Source organism: Spinacia oleracea, chromosome 2 (assembly GCF_020520425.1).
Source record: "Spinacia oleracea cultivar Varoflay chromosome 2, BTI_SOV_V1, whole genome shotgun sequence".
Taxonomy (NCBI): domain Eukaryota; kingdom Viridiplantae; phylum Streptophyta; class Magnoliopsida; order Caryophyllales; family Amaranthaceae; genus Spinacia; species Spinacia oleracea.
This window is the reverse complement of record NC_079488.1, coordinates 18716126-18741099: the sequence shown is the minus strand read 5'-3', so window position 1 is coordinate 18741099 and position 24974 is coordinate 18716126. Positions and strand designations below refer to the sequence as shown.

At 33.3% G+C, this 24974-nt stretch overlaps 1 long non-coding RNA gene across 4 annotated transcripts; it reads left to right on the top strand.

Annotated features, from left to right (window-relative positions):
- The first annotated feature begins 383 nt into the window (after positions 1 to 383).
- LOC110793256 (uncharacterized) lies at positions 384 to 18216 on the top strand. 4 transcript variants are annotated; one of them, XR_008927513.1, is made up of 6 exons: positions 384 to 509; positions 658 to 734; positions 987 to 1168; positions 1416 to 1489; positions 15728 to 15884; positions 17242 to 18216. It is a non-coding gene; the product is annotated as an uncharacterized lncRNA (long non-coding RNA). The 4 variants fall into 4 exon arrangements; XR_008927515.1 differs by having other exon boundaries at positions 15728 to 18216; XR_008927512.1 differs by lacking the exons at positions 15728 to 15884; positions 17242 to 18216 and having other exon boundaries at positions 1416 to 3664.
- The last annotated feature ends 6758 nt before the right edge of the window (positions 18217 to 24974 follow it).

Here is a 24974-nt window from a genome sequence, read left to right as displayed (position 1 = left end):
ACCAGATCGAATTCTCACAAGATGCATGATGCAATTGAATTAAATTCCAATTACTTAATTGGCTCGTATGATTCATCATTTTTGTCTCTTTCTTTATATTTTATGTGACAACTTTTAGGTTTTTTAACAACATAATTAGAATTTAATATATTTGATGAGTGAAAAATAAAATTGATATCAATAAATATTAAAAAAAAATATAGCAAGTCTATAAGAATAAGTGATTGAAAATCATGTTCCTAATTGCTACACATCTATTCTAATATTTAATAGCAGGGAAGTTGGAGAGCCACGTGGCCCCTCCTAAAATTTCCAAATTTTATTTTATTTTTTTAAAATAATTTTCGTTAGAATTTTTTATTTTTTTTATTTAAAAAATATGAGAACCATCAGACGCATTTCTTCGCCTCTTCTCATCTTCATCTTTTCTCAAATTCCAGTTTCTAATTTTATCAATTTCCCTTCCTCTACTGAAGCAAAATTTTGTATACGGTTTCGTCAAAAATAAGGTACGGAGTATGTTTCTTTGAATAAATTAATTCAGGCTCTTCCCCTCTCCCTCATCGTTTATCATCCACATTCTAGCCATTCTTTTGGTTAATTTATTTTGTTTTCAGTTGTTTTTTTTCCTAATTTAGGTTAAATTTCGAGTTTCAGAAATACCGAACTCTGATTTACATGCCTGGAAAGTTTAGAATTGGGATTTTTTGGGCTTCTAATTCAGTTTTTTTGCGGTAATGTTTTTTTTTGCGATTTTTTTTTTGTGCAATGAGTAATTTATTAAATTATTTGATCTTCTTTCTGTAAGAAACTCACTATTTTTTAGTTTGCATCACCATCCACATTAAAGTCAAATTTACATTTCTTCAATAATATGTACAAAAGGAAAAAATTCGACATCAGTTTCGCAGAAAATAAAATATGAATTTGTATTTTAGAAAAACTAAATTAATTTCAGATGGTTATTCATTGCTTTACGAATACAGGTTTTTGGAAATATGGTTGAAGCTAGGATATCATTGTTCGGAGAAAATACTGATAAATTTTTAGCATTTGCGTCTTCTTGATCAACAATTAATCCTCATATTGATGATGGGGTGATAAAAGTAGAATATAAAGATTCTAAGAGCAATTGATAGTTTATCGGCAAGGGGCCAAGCTTTATTAGGTATTTTTGTTTTAATTGTTACAATTTAATCTAAATGCCAAATGTTTGATTAATTCTGATAATGTTTGGTTCCAATTTCAATATATTTTTCTCTAATATTTGAATTTAAATTTAGAACTTTAGTGTTGATATGAGAATTACTTACCAACTCAGTTGGTGTCACTGTTTAGAAATTAAATTAATAATTGTTTTGGGGTAAAATTGCAGAATGTTTTAGTTGTTGGGATTTTTATTTGTTTTAATGTAGGTTTTTGGAATCATGGCTGAAGGACACTATTGTTCAAAGAAAACTATGCAATTTGTGTTGATATTTATGATCAGGTAATATCTTCATCATCCGCATTCTTTTATGACTTGGAATGATCTAGCCTCCTTTAGACAACTATATATATGCTTTTAATTTATTTCATTTTCCAGTTCTTATTTTATTCTTGTTATTCCTTTGATTTTGGTTTCTCCAAATTTCAATTGTTTATTGGATTTATCCCTTTCCATGCACTTAGTTGTTGATTTTCTACAATTTTGAAGTTTAAGTTTTCGATCTGGATATAATTCGAGTTGGATTATTATGAATTTGTATATTTGGTTTCGTAGTGAATTTGGTTTTGATTTTCAGCCACACTCTAATCAGAAGGTGAAGGTTTTGATTTCCCACAATTTTAGACATTTTCTCTTAAAATGTGCACAAACCTATTTTAGGTTGTGTTTAATTCGACCTTTTTGACAACATCTTTTACTTTGAATTTTCTAGATAACACAAAGTATGGAGTACATATTAGTGTGAGTAGGTGATAATTGACGAGGTTGACTACTAGATTTCTACTCTATTCTTGATAATAATTGTCAGTTTGATGATAATTCGTTGGGTTTTCAGTTCAAGTGGAATTAATGATATTAATCCACAGCTTACTCTTGACTGAACCCGTAGGTTCACACAAATAGTACGTAAACGGATCAAGTACTTAATGGCATTAAATACTCTATCTATGGATATTCGGAATCGACGGATCTTGGTTTCAGTGGGAGCTGAGATCGTCACAAGCAAGAAATGAATACTCCGGAAACGATGATATTGCCGGAAACGGAAATATGGATTGTATCGGAAATATTAATATTATCCAAGTCGTAGATGTTGCCGGAAACGGAAACATGGTACGTATCGGAAAATATTATCGGAAATGGAAATATTGCCGGAATCGGAAATATTGCCGGAAATGGAAATATTGTCAGAATCGGAAATATTATCGGAATCGGAAAATAGTTCCGGAAACGTAAATATTAAATATTTGTTCGAAACGGAAATTAATTCCGGAATCGGAAATATTAAATATTGTTCGTATCGGAAATGAATTCCGGAACCGGAAATTTAATCGGAAGCGTATCGTACGAATAAGCATCGGACGAGGCCTGCCGGACGAAGGCCAAGCACGAAGCCAGGCCATCGCGCAGCAAGCAAAGACGCGCGCCAACGCCCAGCCCAAGGCAACGCTAGGCCCACCGCAAGGCAGGCCCAGCGCGCCAAGGCAAGGCTGCCCAGCGTGGGCTGCGTGGGTCGAGCGCACGCGTGCGGGCGCCCTCGTGGCTCCGTGCGTGTGTGTTTGTGTCCATGCAAAATTCCTAAATCTATTAGGATTTGGTGTATGATTAAATTCCTATTCCTATTAGGATTATTTAATTAATTAGAGTCCTTGTAGGATTCTAAGTTTAATTAAATCATATCCTACTAGGATTCCAATTCCCTTTCCAAACCTCTATAAATAAGGGCCTAGGGTCATAATTTATAAACACGATTGAAGTATTCAAAAGGGTAAGTTTTGAAAGAAAATTCAGCCACACTCTTGCACAATAATAACCGAAAATTCCTAAGCACCTTAAGGGCGATTCTAGTTGGTCAATCTTGAGGCGGATCCGGACGTATTGTGGACTATCTACGGAGGGACGACATTTGGATTCTTAAAGACTTGTTCTTGTTCGGTTCGGGCGCAGCTAGGGAAGGCACGCTACAAAGTGTATGCATCTCTACTATGCTAAATGATTATGTGTAAATAATATGCTTTCCCGGCTTTATGGTTTTTCCGCATGATTTATGTATTGTCATATGTATCATAACCTAACAGTGGTGTCACGAGCCTCTTATTATTTTCATAATCTAAATTGCATAAACATGGTTAAATATTACAAATTTGCAAGAATTAAAAGGGGTGATTAATTTTCGTAATTGTTAATTAATTGCGAATTGCGTTTATTTAATTATATGTACGCAGTTTTTCGGCAGTTTCTTCATTACTCATCCAAATCGAGTGATTTTTGTGTCAATTCCGCATGTAAAAGGCATTCTCAAATTCGAAGCCTAACTATGACTTTCCGGAGGTTTTAGTTTTTCGAACGCAAAATTTTGTAAATTTAAGATGTTAAATTAAATATTTGCGATTCTTGTTGATAAATCTTGAATTTTTGATTGACCTACTGTATATGTTTAACAAGTTTGAATGCCTATCCTTGTTAATTATGCAATCTAATTTGTAATTATAATTAATTTGTTGAAAATTCGAATAATTTAGAATTGATTTGATTTTCATAATTAGTTAATAATTTAATTAGATACCTATGATTAAAACCACCATAAAAATTGTTAATTTGTGTAAAATTTTAAATTTTTATGACCTAGACTTGAATCCATGTTAATAGGAAATTAATTAATTAATAAATTTTTGATTTTTCGCCCTAGAATTATGAAATTAATATGATTTATTAATTTGTCATTAATTTTGAAAATAAAATTTTTAATTTTTATGCGATTCGCTCATATAACTTGCACGCACAAAGCAATGGACGCTACGTGTTATCCTTAAGGGGTGTAGTATAGTGCGGGCATGCGACGACGAGAAAGGGAGCTCGTCGCCCATGCGGTACGAATGCAGCGAGCAAGGCCATGGTGCACGAGCACAAGGCAGCAGCCCTGCCTTGTGTCGTGTGTTGTGTGCGATGGGCGAGTGGGCAAGGGCGAGAGCAAGGCAGCGAGTAGTCGCGTGCAACGCGCACTGCCTCGCACAACGATCGAAGCCTCGCGCGCAGCGAGTGCTGGCTCGCGTGCGACGAGCGCTACGAGTGCATCGAAGCCTCGCGCGCAGCGAGCGCTGGCGCGCGCCTTGCGATGGTGAGCAGCAGCAGATGCGACGCAGCACATAGGTTGCGCGCACATGGCCAGCGATGGTTGCGTGCGTGGGGCTTATGGCTGTGCGTTGCGTGGTGATGTTGCGTACCTTGAGATACGATTAGATCGTTTTAAAATTTTAATTTGAAATTTTCAGTTTATGTAATTTTAATTAATTTTAAAATTAATAATTTAAATTGTTTTCTTGGATTTTAATTTTGAATATTATAATTATAATAAATTTCATTTATTCTAATTATTTTACTAAAATTTTAATCATGAATTAATTTAAATACGACTAAAAATAAATTAAATAAAAGGATTCAATTATAAATTTATATGAGCTTTAAATTTTAATTAAATTTGTATGTTTCCGGCTAGACTAGAAATACATTTTTATGTTTAAAATTAGTAAAGCATATGAATTTATTGGTTTTAGTGGGAGCATTTTTAGTCATAAACTCTTGATTAGGTCTACAAATCCCTTAAGGTTAAACAACTTGATTAGAATTAATAAGGACTGAATAATTGGTAGATAATTGGTGCCCTTGATTAATTGCTGCAAATATTTATGTGATGCATAACGTGTTTTACTAACCAGCTATGTGGGCCATTCATGATAATGAATGGGTGAATGGTATATATTGTATATGTACTGTTTTGCAGGTTATGAAGTGACTAGTATGGCCTAAATAGGATAGAAAATATGGTCTGCGTACCATTAATTTGAATGTAATTGGTCTAAAGTACCAAAATTGTTTTTCAATTCAAATATGGTATGTGTACCATCAAATAGTTGTAATTAGTTTAATTATAGCTTATCCTATTTGAAGAAAATGGCGCCTCCCATGGGGAAATTCAAGTCGGAGTTTCCAATCCTTTTTCAAGACGGAGTTTGAAGTTGAAGCTTCAAGATGAAGTCGGGCCATACTAGATCACATTTATATCTTATGCATGTTTTAAGTTATTTATTTCTTTAAATATGTCTTAATTATGCATGAGATTGTGGCTTGATTATGTTGCATGATTAAGGATTTTAGTTCACTTAAAATCTAACCAACATAGTAAGAGTCTTAAGTTCTAAACTTAAAAATTGAGTTAAAAGGTGCCATGCCAAAATATACACTTGCTTGGATATCCTTTACATCAATCTAATAATAGTTTTCGCTCAGCGAGGTGTTACTTATTGATCCTAAAGGGGCAAGGTACACAAATAATTGTGAGTATATGTTAGTTTTGGTGAAACTCAACGATATAGGTAAGGAGTCCTTTTATGTCGTGGCAAAATCGATAGGACGTGCCTATCAACCAAGAATAGTTTCTAGACTATTAGCAAAAGATTTTTGCTTACCTAAGATGTTTTAGGATTGAGTCGACAAACTGTGCTTAATTCTTCAATGGTTTAGGGTCTTGGAATCATTTTATTCACACCTGCCGGAACAATAAAATCGAATAAAATGCTAATGACTTGTTTGAATTGCATGATTGCTTTAATATTCAAGTTATTATTCATGATAAATGTTTAGACTTTGCATGCTTCAATGTATGTTTTAATTATTGTTATAATTAAATATCTTGCACTGCAGTAAACCCTTTTAGAAAGGTAACAGTAAATTTCCTTGATTGGTAGTGAATCCGAGAACGTTTCACGGAAATGAGAAAAAAAAATGAGCAATTTAAAATGTATGTTTCTTATAGCGACTTTTATGGTTGTTTTCGAGTATCAAAATCGAATGGCAAACCAATTGGTGCTTGTGAATTCCAAATACAATTTAGTTTTGAGATCATAAAGCATTGAGTTTAAACACTCAGCTTTACCAATGGTTAACAACCTAATATCCTTGTCCATTTAATTCTCGAAAGAGTCTAGTCCCTAGACATTCGAATAGATCGATGCTTAGAGAACTTTAGAAACTTCTGGTAAGATCATCTAGTTGAACAGAATATTCAACATAAATTAAAATGGTAAAGAACCTTGTTGGAGTGACATTGGACATGTCTAAAAGTCAACACTAGAGAATTCAATTCTTAAAACTATAAGAAAGGGTACAAGAAATAGGAAAATAAGGAACAAATGAAAGGAATTTACGATTCCATTTCTACCTATAAGTTTATGTTTAAAGAGAAGTGGCCTAGCAATCAAACTTCCTTGGTATCATATACCGCTTGAGGTTCTTACTTCGGTAATACCTCAAACAATGGAAGCTAGGATACACTAATGGCCTACAATGGGAAATGAAGCATGGCAATGCTACATTAGTTGTAGGATCTAGTTTGTTTTAAGACCTTTCAAAGGCTGGAACTTAATGGGTATTCTGTTCCATAATCAACATACCTAAATTTCTGCTTCAAACACAGAAAGACTCACATTCAGAAGAACAAAAACAATGCTTGTTTGTTTGTTTATTTGAATGAAATGGTCATTTACGGGTTGAGTCAATATGCTTGATTAAAACAAACAACTCTTTAACAATAAAGAACTTTACTAGGTTCAAATCAACCTCTTGATTTGAGTTCCACAAACCTTTAGCATTGTTACTTAGACCATATCAACAAGTAAAACATTCAAAAGCTCTATTTTGATGGACTTTTGAAAGTTGATTGATTTCTAGATCATTCAAGACAAGCTAGTCTTACTTGTTGAAAGTAACAAAAGATATGAACTATTGTTAGAACACCTAGACGATAGAGTTCAAAGCTAAAGAAAGAGATTTTATGACTTTATTATTTCACCTAGATTTGAGTGAATATTGGTTTATCTACTCAAAGTGATATAAGTTTGAATCTGTTTGGCTAGTTCAAAGATTCAGAAGTATAAAATCCACTTGGCAAGAAATCATAAAGATCTAGGATAGATCATGACGATGATTACTTTAAGACCAAATATGATCATCAATGATTGTGTGTAGTAAAATTCACAATCTAGCTCCATAAGATATGGCATATCTAAGTTGGAATGATAGAAGTCAATTTGATTAATGATGAATCATAAAGACTTTTCCTATAATTTCTAAAACAAAATGCTCAACTACCACCAAACTAAATCAAATTCGTCAAAGCTATTGAAAAGTAATTTCAGAATAACTTTTCATAAAATATATCTAGAGAGTTGCAAAACTCAGTGGGAGCTTAGTGTTTGTTATTCAACAAACTAAGGCCCAAGTATAGATATATGTTTTCATTGTGATTTATTCAAATGAGACACAAGGGTATTGTTTCTACCACGAATTTTTGAGAACATAATGTTTGTTTGCTCGAAATAATGTTCTTTTGGAGATTCGTTTCCAAAATGACAAGTGGGAGAAAATAGACCTCGAAAGTATTCGAGGCGAACAACAAACATAAACGGACGTTCCGGAGGCTTTTCGAAGTGCTTCAGAAAATCCGAACTTATTCTTTAAGGACTTTAGAAGTGACTTTAAAGAATAGACATCTCTTAGAAGACTTTACAAGTGCTTCAAGGAGAACAAGAATATTCAAAGGACTTTCAAGTGGCTATTGATATTCTATCGTTTGATGTTCTATACCTAAGTAGGCATAGAGTTCAAGTCACTGAAACTATGAGATTCTTCTATTAGATAGTGAAGAAACATGGAGTTCAGACCACTGAAGCTATGCGATTCTTCTATTAGATAGTAAAGAAACTACAACTTGCAGTCAAACTATTATCATATAGATTAATGAGTTTGTGACCAGTAAGAAAGCTATGACGAAACCCAGATTCCCTAAAATGGTTAGAGGCCATATATAGACTCAAATGTTTTAATGGTTAGAGGCCATAAAACATACTCAATGTTTTGATGACAAAATTGAAATTTTGTTGATTTGCAAGAATAGTTTCACACCTATTGGTTGCAAGTTGGTTTTAAGGATAAAAACCATCAAACATGGAATTGTGTTAACACACAAAGCTAGATTAGTTGCTAAAGGTTACAAGCAAAATCATGACATGGATTGTGTTGAAACCTCATGCATAATCGTAATGCTCAAGTCTATAAATCAAGCAATGATTGCATATTGGTACATATGGCAATTGGATGACAAAATGTATTCCTCAATCAAATGTTGGAAGAAACTATATACATGGTATGTCATAGGATTTGTGGATCCAAATAATGCTTGATAGGAAAGCTAGCTTATGAAATCTAAGTACAGATTTAAGCAAGCAATTGGGAATTGAAACTGTATTTTAGTGAAGCTAATAAGCATTTTAGTTTCATAAAATGTACATGATTCTTATAGATATATAAGAAGTTTAGTGGGAGTACATAAAAACTTAATTGGTCATATGTGTATCACACACATATCTCTCTATTGTGAAATAACATTCAAATGCTAATGACTTAGATTTGAGATTATTCATCAATGATGGACCATGGCGAAACTTAGTACATACTGGGTATTAAGATCTATTTGCAAAGATCTTATGATATTGTTTTAGATTAAGTAATGGTATTTACTAAATCAAACACGAAAGACTCCATTGGAGATATTCGACCCGTGTGAATAAATCTAAGTAAAGAATGTTTGAACTATGTATAAGCATTTACTAAGTTAAACATCAAATGATCTAAGTAAGATTCTTAACCTATATTATATGTCAAAGAATTTAGCTGGATTTAGTATCTACTGAAAATATATGAGCTAAAGTTACATGAATAGAATTCAATTGGGAGTTATTCTGCAAAATAATTTATCATGTATAATATAATATGAGGATCGCCAAAAACGTATCGTATGACTTTAGGCATGAAAAACATATACCAATCTCTATTGATCTAAGTGAAGATCAACTAGATTGAGATCAAGGAAAACTTATAGTACTTGAAAAGGTACATAAGATTAGTTCTTGATTCAAGGAAATAAAGATATGCTAAATATCGATGTTACACGCATAAACACTGGCAAAGGATCAAGAATGATCCCTTTGAAGTTAAAAATTGGCAAGGACGAAGCTATAGAGCATCGTGTTTTGAAATGGCAACATGGATTGGAGACCATGAGTTGTTGCGTGGGAAATTAAATATTAATTTCTATGTTCTAAGATACAGCTGGAAAGTCTTCCACATATCTGTGAACTGCTTGGATAAGTAATTCCAAACAGAGCATCACTAGCAACCTATAAATTTGAAGTAAAAGTACTTATTGCCTAAGAAGCAATAAAACAGGGTTGTTTATGTTAAAGAGTTCTTCACCGAACTTGGGTAGATCACATGTCTGCTGGCTTGATGGTTATTCATTGAAAAATGCGTAGAACCATTTTTGAAGCAAAAAAAGACTAGATCACAAAATAAACATACTCAAAAGATCTTATCATCTATCTCGAAGAACATTCGATGAAAAGGATATTAAGATTAGCAAAGCATGATTACTAAACCTATGCAACAAGTGAGAAGCAACACTCACATTGTAGCACTGGAAATCAAGCATAGCTTTGAATTCCATGAAATGTTTTAAAGATGGGTTAGAGGCCCATGGTTGTAAAACGTTGGGGTTGAACATTTATCATATATGAAATGTATTTTTCATATTCCATTTAATCTTGGTTTTAGTATTAAATGATGAGTCCATTCAATTTGACGATATATTCAAGATAGACTGTCAGGACCAGTCCTGTGACTAAGAAATGTCTATCAAGTGAACTTGAATGTCAAAAGTTGAAAATGGTCCCTGGTCGGAGTTTTCTATAAAATGAGACGCATAGAGAACGTTAGACGACTAGAATGCAAGATGACTAGTAGCTCTGTTTCTTGAACTATGTGGACATGGAAATGTCATAATCATTTGCATAGATACTTACTTTGGGAAAACTAGTATCGGACAGACCTATGAAACTTTACTGTAAGAGATGAAAATCTGTCATAAGTAAATTTCATTAAAATTATTAGACACTAAATCCTCAATACCTGAGTGATTTGAGATTACTTATTTGAGAACTGGTTGCTTTGACGTTGACCAACCGTCGCACCGTAAAAGGAGGCTATAAAGGCAACGCTCAGGTAATCACCTATCAAACGAAGTCTAATCTCAAGATCGCAAGATTGGGATTGTCCTCCCATAAATCGGGATGAGATTCTTAAAAGTTGTACAAGGCCACTCGGAGAGCTAGAAACTGTGAAATGCATGGCCGTGCTCAGATGAATCATAGGCTATGATTATCTGCTTATTTGACCAGTTGAACTCTGAAACCGAGAAACACCTCTGGACATAATAAGGATGACAACTCTTACCTTATGTTCAAGAGCAAGCATCGAGCGACAAAGAAATTAGGAAATGCACACTTGTCCCTAAGGACAAGTGGGAGACTGAAGGAAATAATGCCCTTGGTCCAAGTATGCATTCAATGTTAAGTCTAATAAATGCGGCTCAGTATTAATTAACAAGTTAATAATTCAGTGAGATCAAGTGAGCTGAATGCCTAGCTAGAGGCCGCTTCAGTTCAAGTGGAATTAATGATATTAATCCACAACTTACTCTTGACTGAACCCGTAGGGTCACACAAATAGTACGTAAACGGATCAAGTATTTAATGGAATTAAATACTCTATCTATGGATATTCGGAATCGACGGATCTTGGTTTCAGTGGGAGCTGAGATCGTCACAAGCAAGAAATGAATACTCCGGAAACGATGATATTGCCGGAAACGGAAATATGGATCGTATCGGAAATATAAATATTATCCAAGTCGTAGATGTTGCCGGAAATGGAAACATGGTACGTATCGGAAAATATTATCGGAAATGGAAATATTGCCGGAATCGGAAATATTGTCGGAAATGGAAATGTTGTCAGAATCGGAAATATTATCGGAATCGGAAAATAGTTCCGGAAACGGAAATATTAAATATTTGTTCGAAACAGAAATTATTTCCGGAATCGGAAATATTAAATATTGTTCGTATCGGAAATGAATTCCGGAACCGGAAATTTAATCGGAAGCGTATCGTACGAATAAGCATCGGACGAGGCCTGCCGGACGAAGGCCAAGCACGAAGCCAGGCCATCGCCCAACAAGCAAAGACGCGCGCCAACGCCCAGCCCAAGGCAGCGCCAGGCCCACCGCAAGGCAGGCCCAGCGCGCCAAGGCAAGGCTGCCCAGCGTGGGCCGAGCGCACGCGTGCGGGCGCCCTCGTGGCTCCGTGCGTGTGTGTTTGTGTCCATGCAAAAATCCTAAATCTATTAGGATTTGGTGTATGATTAAATTCTTATTCCTATTAGGATTATTTAATTAATTAGAGTCCTTGTAGGATTCTAAGTTTAATTAAATCATATCCTACTAAGATTCCAATTCACTTTCCAAACCTCTATAAATAAGGGCCTAGGGTCATAATTTATAACACGATTGAAGTAATCAAAAGGGTAAGTTTTGAAAGAAAATTCAGCCACACTCTTGCACAATAATAACCGAAAATTCCTAAGCACCTTAAGGGCGATTCTAGTTGGTCAATCTTGAGGCGGATCCGGACGTACTGTGGACTATCTACGGAGGGACAACATTTGGAGTCTTAAAGACTTGTTCTTGTTCGGTTCGGGCGCAGCTAGGGAAGGCACGCTACAAAGTGTATGCATCTATACTATGCTAAATGATTATGTGTAAATAATATGCTTTCCTGGCTTTATGGTTTTTCCGCATGATTTATGTATTGTCATATGTATCATAACCTAACATATATACACCTCAGTAGGGTCATTTTGATTACGGTCATGTTGTTTCAATTTTGCAGATGCAAAAAAAGGCTCGTATATTTTAAGTGAACAAAAGGATTTATAAGTTATTGTCCATTTGTGACATTCAACTTGAAGGAACTCCGTATAGTTTTGCGCAAGATATAGCTACATAGATGAATGGTCCATTGCCTTTTTGTTTTATGTTTTAGAAGTTGTATAAGAACTTAATTAGGACTAAGGGTGCGTTCTGTTCAACTTATTTGACCTGAACTTATCTGAACTTATCTGATCTTATCTGAACTTATCTGAACTTATTGAAACTTATTGGAACTTCTTGAAACTTATTACTAATAATAAATAATAAATAATAAATAATAAATAATAAATAATAAATAATAAATAATAAATAATAAATAATAAATAATAAATAATAAATAATAAATAATAAATAATAAATAATAAATAATAAATAATAAATAATAAATAATAAATAATAAATAATAAATAATAAATAATAAATAATAAATAATAAATAATAAATAATAAATAATAAATAATAAATAATAAATAATAAATAATAAATAATAAATAATGAATAATGAATAATGAATAATGAATAATGAATAATGAATAATGAATAATGAATAATGAATAATGAATAATGAATAATGAATAATGAATAATGAATAATGAATAATGAATAATAAATAATAAATAATAAATAATAAATAATAAATAATAAATAATAAATAATAAATAATAAATAATAAATAATAAATAATAATAATTAAAAATAAATAATTAATAATAAATAATTAATATTAATAATTTATAATTAATTATAATAATAGTAATATTAATAATAATAAATAATATTAATGCTTTAAATTTTTTTCTTTTCAAAATAGTCCATAGAAATGATAAAGTCACATAAAAATTTATTTGTTTTAGATTTCATGTGAACATTTATTTATAAATTAATGTGAAAAGATAAACCACAATTTGTAGTTGGTTAAGATGGTAATGAGAACTATCATCCACACTTGAGGTATGGTGTTCGAACCTCATTGTATTGATTTTTGGTTGTCCATTATATGATAATTGGTGAGTGGATGATGTGGCGTAAGGAGAGTACTACGTGACACATATACATTTTTCATAACGCCTTTTAATATATTAGTATAGATAGGAAAAGTTGAAAGAAATCTAGAATGATTGTCTCCTCTATGTATTTTCTTTTTTTTCTAACATGGGTTTTTCAGTTCCCAATTTTTTGTTCTTCCTCTTCCAATTTCATGTTCTTTCAACTACCTTTTTATAAGCAGGAAATGAAGTACGTAATTCATATGGTCATTTTATGAAGTTATAAGAAAAAGTAATTGTAAAAACATAAAAATTACCGTCCATCGCACAGAAAAATTTAAATAACAGGAAAAATCCGTGCATCGCAAGGGGTCAAAACTAGTTATTTTTATAATAAGTGTCGTCGATTATAGTGCCGGATCTTGAATCGTTTTACGAAGGAGGCCAGTAGAAGAATTAAGCAATATAGTATGTAACTCATACAATTATTTAAAAAATTTAGGGGGGGGGGGGGAGAGAGTAAAACTAAAACAATGACGAACAATGCCTTAGTTTTCAGTTTATGGTTTTTTGGTTTTGAGCGTTATATAATTTAGATTAAATTATGCACTAAAAATAAATAGTTATACTTATAGTAATTATGTTGATTTTGAAAACTAACAATAAAAAACTAGAAACTACTTTTATGGTTTTCTTATTTTAGTTTTTAGTTTCATAAAAATTACAAAACTAGAAACAAAAATGTTACTAAACGGGGTCTTACTGTCTTAGTTTTCAATGATATCCTAAATATTTCCTCCCTATTTTATTAAGTGATACATTTTCCTTATTTGACCGTATTACCAAAAAAAAAAAAAAAACATATCGGCCGGTTTGACAAAAACGAAGTACTACGTAGTACGGAGTAGTAATAAATTGGTGTGATCCTTTGACCTAGATGCCCTTATTAGTGGGGTTAGTTGTTAATTGAAAAGGAAGCGGTAGAGTTAGTTCTCTTTTTTAGCTCCCATTGAAACGGATGTAGTTTATATATTACTAGTCTTATATGCACGCGATGCGTGCGTGCATATTAGAAAACTTAACTGTATATTCGTTTGACGTTTCATGAATGTTCTAGAGCACCAAGCAACCAATTAGTAAACTACTACAGTCCGTTAAGTAAAAATTAAATGTTTTTCTGCTAAAACCGAAAATTATAATTTAAAATAAATTAAATATTTAGTTTTGAGGCCTTTTGTTTTTCTCTTCTGTTAAACGAATGTTTTAATTCAAAATAAATTAAACCTTTCATTTTGTTTCCTTTTGTGTTTTTCTTTTCTGCTAAAACGAAAGTTTTAATTTAAAACAAAATAAATATTTTAATTTGATTCTTTTTAATTTTCTTTCATTCTAAAATAAATATTTTAATTTGATGCGTGCGGGAATATATAAAACTTAAAATTGTAGAATCATTTTACGTTTCAATGATTGTTCCAGAGGCATGTAAAAAGTCTCCCTCTTCTCCCAAAACACACACATACAAATACGCCTCGTAATGAGCACCAAGCAACCAATTAATCAACCAAACTGTGCATAAGTAAACTATTACAGTCCGTTAACCAAAATTATGTTGTTACAACTAACATGTCATATCAAAATAACAAAATCTAAGTATCACTTTCTTCTTTTGCTTGCAATATATAACTTAGTTTTATTTCCATCTTACGAAGTACCTATTTTATTTTGATGCCTTTTGTTCTTTTTTTTGCTTAAACAAAAATTAAAATTAAAATTAAATTAAATACTTTTTTGATGCCTTTTATTTTTCTTTTCTGGTAAACGAATATTTTAATTAAAAATAATATTAAAATAAATTAAGTTTTTTATTTTGTTTCCTTATATTTTTCTTTTCCACAAAAGTAAAAGTTTTAATTAAAAATAAAATAATTTTTTTTGTTTTGATGCTTTTTATTTTTATGTCTTTCTGAAACGTTCATATTCGTTTTAGTAGAACGTTTTAGTAGAATTCAGTAGTTGGCCCATTTTATTCGCCCTACCCATGTTCTCAAAGCCCAAAGTTTGGTTTGGTTTAGTATTTTAGGGTTTAGTATTTTAGGGTTTAGTATTACATTCCACCTGTTAACCCCATTTTGTTTTGTTGTATCGCCGCTCCCTCTCTCTATTTCCTTTTGTTTCTCCGCCTCTCTCTCTCTCTTCATTTCGCTGCTCCTCTTCTTATCTAAACCCTAAAATGGCGCTGATTTGAGCAAGAAATGGCGCTGATTTGAGCAAGAAATGGCGAAAAACATTCGAAAAAAGCAACACTCGTTTCTCTAACTCCGAATCCATATCATCTCAAAAATTGGCTAGCGCCGTCGCTTTGGTGGCACAGGTATATTCCTCTACCTTCGTCTTAAATTTTCCATGGTGTTGTGGTTCTTTTATTATTAAAAAGATTAAAATAAACTTAATTTAGCATTTTAGGGTTTTATGGATTGATGTTTTTAGGGTTTTAATCGGAATTTAATTCATGCAATTTTTGTAATATTCAGATAACCAATTTTTTGTTGCTTGACCAATTTTTTTTGCAAAAATCGGCGTGGATTTTTTAGCGGAATATCAAAATTATCGTTGCTTTACCAAAAAAAAATTGCAATTTTGGTTTGCATGTAGCGTCCCTCTATTGGTTGGAGAGGAAGGGGCACAGATGCTGCGCAAGACGTCCGCAAAGCGCTTCGCCAGGCGATGGGCGAGGCGGGCGAGGCGAGGCAGGCAAGGCGATGGGCAAGGCGGGCGAGGCGTTGGTCAGGTTATAATTTGTTTTAATTGGGTGAGATTTGTTACTACTTTGGGTTTGTCAATCTTTTAAATTATAAACTGATTTGGTTGTTTGAATTTAATTTTTTTTGTGTGATTTGGTGGTATGAATTTATTTAGATTTGGTGGTATGATTTGTTGTTGAGTCTTGATAAGATTGTTGGGACTTTGGCAATGGTCTATAACATAAGTTTAGTTGGTTAAATTGTGGGCCATGACAATCAAATGTAACACCTAATATTTTGGGCCATTTATATCTTGGTGTATACCTAATATTCTGGTCTACCCAAGCAACATTGAAATTGTGTTGTTTGTTTGTAGAAATATCCTCAATTTTTTGCGTTGAATGCGGAAATTAAGTATTTTAGTGAAAATCATGATATTATTTTCAGCTAGTATGATGTGTAGGGGTTTAATTAGGGGTTTGATCCTGTTGTTTAGAATGTCTTGTGTGTTTTTCTAGTGGGTTGTCTTTTTTTAGTGTATTGCATCCCTAGAATCAACTAAGTTAACTTGTTTGTGTAAAATCAGTTTTAAATCAGTTTTAAATTCACATTGTCACTGTCTATTCTACACTGATGTTTTTTGTTCTGTTACAATTCAGTTTTGGTAATGTGTTTAGCTCTATTGAGTTTGTGTAAAATGCCATTTTAAAAGCTTTAATTATATAGATTTCAGTTTTTTTAAGTGTATTGCATTCTTAGAATCTAATAAAATCTGAAAATAGAGATTACATTCAAATAACAACTTATTTAATTAAAATCACGATAAAATCTGTAATAATTAATTAATTTTGTTTAAGAGATTGATTTCAGTTTCCATTATTATTTTAGATAATAAAAAAACTAATGGTTTCAATTCATAATAAAGAAATATTTTGAATATACCTTATATTTTGAAATCTGCAATTAGATATTAAAAAAAATATAAGAGATTAGTTAATTAAAAGCATGACCATACTAAAGAACTTGTCTAGCCTTTGGCAACAGAACAATCTTAAAAAAAAGTACATGTGTATAATTAAATATAAAATAATTAAATCAAAATATATAAAAGCATGAATACATACCTTGTATTTTCAAATCTGCAAAATAAATAAACGCAAGTGTGAGATTCAATTTACATAGCAACAATCTTAAAAAAAGAAAATATGTATGCATAAAATTCACGAATTTATTTTATGTTTTTACTTTATATCCAATCTTAAAAGTTTAGTTGTTATGAGTACAATAATTCCTTGTATTATTATGCATACAAAGATTTTAATGACTTTAACCTTGAAGTCTGAATATGTCCATACAATTAAATTAGAAATTCACGAATTTGTTAAAATTTTTATTGTTTAATTTATGTTTTTATTTTTTTGCAAGGATGAAAAGTGTACTTATGTGTATTGGAGCGACTTCAAGAAGAAAGAACAGTGATGTGGTTCTTCTGGGAAAACAACTTTCTTCTGGTTTTGATTTGCAGTACGGGAGAGGTTTTCTTCTTGTGGTTTCTTGAGAATTTTTTCTTCTGGTTTCTGGACGTCTCTTACTGTTTTTGATTTCTGCGGAAATAATTTTATTCATAAGCTGTAATATTATTCGTTTCTGTTTTTATTTGGCAATTGTAATAATTTCTTTCATTTCTTTCCCTATCTTTCTTTTCTTTCCTGATTTAATCTCTCAATCAATCCTAAATTTGGTAAAAGAGATAAAGAAGAATTTATCATGATTTTGGGCGTTGTAAATCATGATTTTGGGCGTTAAAAGTCAAGCCAATCAGGCCTGTGTTTAAATTGATTAATATTTGTTTCCTTAATTTTCAAACGAAAAACCAAATGTAATATTGTGTAATATTTTCTTTCCTTAATTTATTTTTCTTGCCTGATTTTAACTATCAATCAACGTGATTTGGGCATAGATATTATTCTGTGGGCCATTAATCACGTTTTGGGCGTTAGAAATTGGAGGGGGGGTCTGGCACACTATTAAACAACGAAGGGTATTTCTGTAAATTTCCTGGGGGACACGAAAAGTTACTTTACTTAAAAGCCCTCAGGAGCTGACTTATAGAATAGTATTGTTTAATTTATGTTTTTATTTTTTTTGCAAGGATGAAAAGTGTACTTACGTGTATTGGAGCGACTTCAAGAAGAAAGAACAGTGATGTGGTTCTTCTGGGAAAACAACTTTCTTCTGGTTTTGATTTGCAGTACGGGAGAGGTTTTCTTCTTGTGGTTTCTTGAAAAAATTTTCTTCTGGTTTCTGGACGTCTCTTACTGTTTTTGGTTTCTGCGGAAATAATTTTATTCATAAGCTGTAATATTATTCGTTTCTGTTTTTATTAGGCAATTGTAATAATTTCTTTCATTTCTTTCCCTATCTTTCTTTTCTTTCTTGATTTAATCTCTCAATCAATCCTAAATTTGATAAAAGAGATAAAGAAGAATTTATCATGAATTTGAAAGGTTATGATTCATATGATAAAACATAAATCATGCGGAAAAACTATAAAGCCAGGAAAGCATATTATTTACACATAATCATTTAGCATAGTTTAGATGCATACACTTTGTTGCGTGCCCTCCCTAGCTGCGCCCGAACCGAACAAGAACAAGTCTTTAGGACTCCAAGTGTCGTCCCTCCGTAGATAGTCCACAGTACGTCCGGATCCGCCTCAAGATTGACCAACTAGAATCGCCCTTAAGGTACTAGGATTTTCGGCTAGGTTAGTGCAAGTGTATGGCTGAATTTTTCTTTCAAAAACTTACCTTATGAATACTTCAATTGTCTCTAAATAATGACCCTAGGCACTTATTAATAGAGGTATGGAAAGGGAACCGGAATCCTACTAGGATACGAATTAATTAAACTAGAATCCTATTAGAACTCTAATCAATTAATTTATCCTTTTAGGTTTAGGAATTTAATCATATATCAAATCCTAATAGTTTTAGGAATCGTGTATGAACACAAACACACACACGCACGGCAGCCCACGAGGGGCGCCTATGCGCGCGCGGCCTATGAGCTCGCAGCCCACGCCACGAGGCCCACACGCTGCCGTGGCCTTGGCGCGCGCTGGGCCTGCCTTGCGGTTGGCCTGGGCGCTGCCTTGGCTTGGGGCGTTTGTGGCGCGCTGGCTTGCTGGGCGATGGCCCGGCTTCGTGCTGGGCCTTCGTCCGGCAGGCCTCGTCCGATGCTTATTCGTACGATGCGCTTCCGATTAAATTCCCGGTTCCGGAATTCATTTCCGATACGAACAATATTTAATATTTCCGATTCCGGAATTAATTTCCCTTTCGAACAAATATTTAATATTTCCGTTCCGGAATTATTTTCCGTCTCCGATAATATTTCCGATTCTGACAATATTTCCGTTTCCGGCAATATTTCCGATTCCGGCAATATTTCCATTTCCATCAATATTTTCCGATACGTACCATGTTTCCGTTTCCGGCAACATCTACGACTTGGATAATATTTATATTTCCGATACGATCCATATTTCCGTTTCCGGTAATATCATCGTTTCCGGAGTATTCATTTCTTGCTTGTGACGATCTCAGCTCCCACTGAAACCAAGATCCGTCGATTCCGAATATCCATAGATGGAGTATTTAATGCCATTAAATACTTGATCCGTTTACGTACTATTTGTGTGACCCTACGGGTTCAGTCAAGAGTAAGCTATGGATTAATATAATTAATTCCACTTGAACTGAAGCGGCCTCTAGTCAGGCATTTAGCTCACTTGATCTCACTGAATTATTAACTTGTTAATTAATACTGAACCATATTTATTAGACTTAATATTATATGCATACTTGGACCAAGGGCACTATTTCCTTCAGTCTCCCACTTGTCCTTAGGGACAAGTGTGCATTTCCTAATTCCTTTGTCGCTCGATGCTTGCTCTTGAACATAAGGTAAGAGTTGTCATCCTCATTATGTCCAGAGGTGTTTCTCGGTTTCAGAGTTCAACTGATCAAATAAACAGATAATCATAGCCTATGATTCATCCGAGCACGGCCATGCATTTTACAGTTTCTAGCTCTCCGAGTGGCCTTGTACAACTTTTAAGCATCTCATCCCGATTTATGGGAGGACAATCCCAATCTTGCGATCTTGAGATTAGACTTCGTTTGATAGGTGATTACCTGAGCGTTGCCTTTATAGCCTCCTTTTACGGTGCGACGGTTGGTCAACGTCAAAGTAACCAGTTCTCAAACAATTAATCTCAAATCACTCAGGTATTGAGGATTTAGTGTCTAATAATTTTAATGAAATTTACTTATGACAGATTTTCATCTTTTACAGTAAAGTTTCATAGGTCTATCCGATACTAGTCTTCCCAAAGTAAGTATCTATGCAAATGATTATGACATTGCCATGTTCACATAGTTCAAGAAACAGAACTACTAGTCATCTTGCATTCTAGTCGTCTAACGTTTTCTATGCGTCCAATTTTATAGAAAACCCCGACCAGGGACCATTTTCAACTTTTGACATTCAAGTTCACTTGATAGACATTTCTTAGTCACAGGACTGGTCCTGATAGTCTATCTTGAATATTTCGTCAAATTGAAGGGACTCATCATTTAATACTAAACCAAGATTAAATGGAATATGAAAATACATTTCATATATGATAAATGTTCAACCCCAATGTTTTACAACCATGGGCCTCAAACCCATCTTTAAAACAGTTCATGGAATTCAAAGCTATGCTTGATTTCCAGTGCCACAATGTGATTGTTGTTTCTCACTTGTTGCATAGGTTTAGTTATCATGCTTTGCCAATCTTAATATCCTTTTCATCGAATGTTCTTCGAGATAGATGATAAGATCTTTTGAGTATGTTTATTTTGTGATCTAGTCTTTCTTGCTACAATAGTGGTTCTACGCATTTTGCAATGAAGAACCATTAAGTCAACAAACATGTGATCTTCCCAAGTTCAGTGAAGAACTCATTAATATAAACAACTATGTTTTATTGCTTCTTAGGCAATAAGTACTTTTACTTCAACTGTTTAGGTTGCTAGTGATGCTTTGTTTGGTTTTACTTATCCAAGCAATTCATGGATATGTGGAATACTTTCCAGCTGTATCTTAGAACATAGAAATTAATATTTTAATTTCCCACGCAACAACTCATGGTCTCTAATCCATGTTGCCATTTCAAAACACGATGCTCTTTAGCTCGTCCTTGTCAATGGTTAACTCCAAAGAGATCTTTCTTGATCCTTTTCCAGTGTTTATGCGTGTAGCATCAATATTTAGCATATCTTTATTTCCTTGAATCAAGAACTAATCTTATGTACTTCTTCAAGTACCATAAGTATTCTTGATCTCAATCTAGTTGATCTTCACTTAGATCAATAGAGATTGGTATATGTTCGTCATGCCTAAAGTCATACGATACGTTTTTTGGCGATCCTCATATTATATTATACATGATAAATTATTTTGCAGAATAATTCCCAATTGAATTCTATTCATGTAGCTTTTAGCTCATATAGTTTCAGTAGATACTAATTCCAGCTAAATTCTTTGACATACAATATAGGTTAAGAATCTCATTTAGACTCTTTGATGTTTAACTTAGTAAATGCTTATACATAGTTCAAACATCCTTTACTTAGATTTATTCATATGGGTCGAATATCTCCAATGGAGTCTTTCGTGTTTGATTTAGTAAATGCCATTACTTAATCCAAAACAATATCATATATAAGATCTTTGTAAATAGACCTTAATACCCAGTATGTACTAAGTTTCGCCTTGGTCCATCATTGATGAATAATTTCAAACCTATGTCATTAGCATTTGAATGTTATTTCACAATAGAGAGATATGTGTGTGATACACATATGACCAATTAAGTTTTTATGTACTCCCACTAAATTTCTTATATATCTATAAGAATCATGTACATTTTATGAAACTAAAATACTTATTAGCTTCACTAAAATACATTTCTAATTCCCAATTGCTTGCTTAAATCTGTACTTAGATTTCATAAGCTAGCTTTTCTTTTCAAGTATTTATTTGGATCCACAAATCCTATGACATACCATGTACATAGTTTCTTCCAACATTTGATCGAGGAATACGTTTTGTCATCCAATTGCCATATGTACCAATATGCAATCATTGCTTGATTTATAGACTTGAGCATTACGATTATGCATGAGGTTTCAACACAATCCATGCCGTGAATTTGCTTGTAACATTTAGCAACTAATCTAGCTTTGTGTGTGAACACAATTTCATGTTTGATGGTTTTTATCCTTAAAACAAACTTGCAACCAATAGGTGTGAAACTATTCTTGCAAATCAACAAAATTTCAATTTTGTCATCAAAACACTGAGTATGTTTTATGGCCCCTAACCATTTAAAACATTTGAGTCTATATATGGCCTCTAACCATTTTAGGGAATCTAGGTTTCGTCATAGCTTTCTTACAGGTCACAAACTAATTAATCTACATGATAATAGTTTGACTGCAAGTTGTAGGTTTCTCTAATGGAAGAATATCATAGTTTCATTGACATGGACTCTATGTTTCTTCACTATCTAATAGAAGAATCTCATAGTTTCAGTGACTTGAACTCTATGCCTACTTGGGTATAGAACATCAAACAATAGAATATCAACAGGCATTTTGAGAGTCCTTTGAATATTCTGTTCTCCTTGAAGCACTTGTAAAGTCTTCTAAGAGATGTCTATTCTTTAAAGCCACTTCTAAAGTCCTTAAGAATAAGTGTTCGGATTTTCTGAAGAACTTCGAAAAGCCTCCGGAATGTCCGTTTATGTTTGTTGTTCACCTCGAAGACTTTCGAGGTCTATTTTCTCCCACTTGTCATTTTGGAAACGAATCTCCAAAAGGACATTATTTCGAGCAAACAAACATTATGTTCTCAAAAATTCGTGGTAGAAAAAATACCCTTGTGTCTCATTTGAATAAATCACAATGAAACATATATCTATACTTGGGCCTTAGTTTGTTGAATAACAAACACTAAGCTCCCACTGAGTTTAACAACTCTCTAGAAATATGATGAAAAGATATTCTGAAATTACTCTTCAATAGCTTTGACGAATTTTGGTTTAGTTTGGTGGTAGTTGAACATTTTGTTTTTAGAAATTATAGGAAAAGCCTTTTTGATCTATCATTGATCGAATGAAGTACTAATCGACTTCGATCATTCCAATTTAGATATGCCATATCTTATGGAGCTAGATTGTGAATTTTACTACACACAATCATTGATGATCATATTTGGTCTCAAGTAATCATCAACATGATCTAACCTAGATCTTTATGATTTCTTGCCAAGTGGATTTTATACTTCTGAATCTTTGAACTAGCCAAACAGATTCAACTTATATCACATTTGAGTAAATAAACCTATATTCACTCAAATCCATGTGAAATAATAAAGTCATAAAATCTTTCTTTAGCTTTGAACTCTATTGTCTAGGCGTTCTAACAATAGTTCATATCTTTTGTTACTTTCAACAAGTAAGACTAGTTGTCTTAAATTGATCTAGAAATCAATTAACTTTCAAAAGTCCATCAAAATAGAGCTTTTGAATGTTAACTTGTTGATATGGTCTAAGCAACAATGCTAAAGGTTAGTGGAACTCAAATCAGGAGATTGATTTGAACCTAGTAAAGTTTTATTGTTAAAGATTTGTTTGTTTTAATCAAGCATATTGACTCAACCCGTAAATGACCATTTCATTCAAATAAACAAACAAACATTGTTATTTTGCAACAACTCCAATAAGGGTTTATCATTTATGTGAAGATGATGATGCGGTAGTTTGCTATTTTGGATTTTTGGTACCAACTAGTGATAGAAGGAAAGACACAGTGAGTGAGTGAGTGAGTGAGTGATGCAGATAAGGACAAGAAGACAAGTAGTCAAGTATATTTTTTTTATATATAAAGGGTTGGAAAAAAGAACTTAGGAGGCCCCGCATGAGGAAAAATCCTAAGTAATCACGGTTTACAATAGCTTCTAAATTCGGGCTGAGATTAGGGATAGTTACACATGGGCTCAACACTGAGGTGTCCTACACTAGCAATCCAATCCGCAGCTCTGTTAGCCTCTCTAAACACATGTTGTGCATGAACATGACGAAATTGCTGAAGAAGAGTCTTGATATCCTGAATAATGTTTTGAAGCTTCTAGGGAACTTTCCAAATTCCTTTAAGTGAGTTAAAGATAAGCAGGTTATCGCCTTTAATGTGAAGATTTTGAATTCCGAGCCGGATAGCCTCTTGGATTCCCTTGTGAAGAGTCATCGCTTCTGCCATAAACACTTGCGTTTTACCTAAATTGACGGATTTAGTTGCGATAGTGTTACCATTACTATCCCTGATGATGATGCCTGCTGCTGCTGAAGAAGACTTGCACGATCGATCAAAATTGAGTTTGAAGGCGTCCGTAGGGGGCGGAAACCACCTAACCAAGATGGGTGGGGAGGTGGTTGGTTGACTGGCTGGGAGTGATGAGGTGGTGAAGAGGGTACCTTTAAGTTGATGAGAATCTATTAGAAGCCTAAGCTCCCATTTTTTGTATGCATTGGAAGCTTTAAAATAGCAGCGACAAGCTGAGACATTAGTGTTGGAAAAAACCAGAGCATTCCGTTCTTTCCATATTGTCCAGCATATGTAAATAAAGTTATGGAGCACTGTAGGGGGTTTTTTTATCTTTTTCCCGTTTCCTACAATGGGGGGTTTGGCACGCGGCGGTTCGTTTAGAGAACCGTTGAATTGTTTTTGCACCTCCAAGGAGTCGCCACCAAACTTTATTTTAGGTCTCGTTCGGGAAGACCGCACAATGACTCTATTTTTGGATAAGCCCTTGAATCCTTGAAACGGATGGGTGAGATCCGGGCTCGGGAACGAAAATGCTTATTCGGCGAGCTTTAGAAATATTCAAGTACGTTGGCACAACATTGTTTCGAAAATAAACCCTAAGATTAGACTATGTGGGTTTGAAATTTAGAACAAAATAGAATTTCTAATTGTACGGTGGTCACTTTGCTTTAAAGATTGATTTAAGGAACCTAAGGCCGGTTTGTCCAAAAATATCTTCGTTAA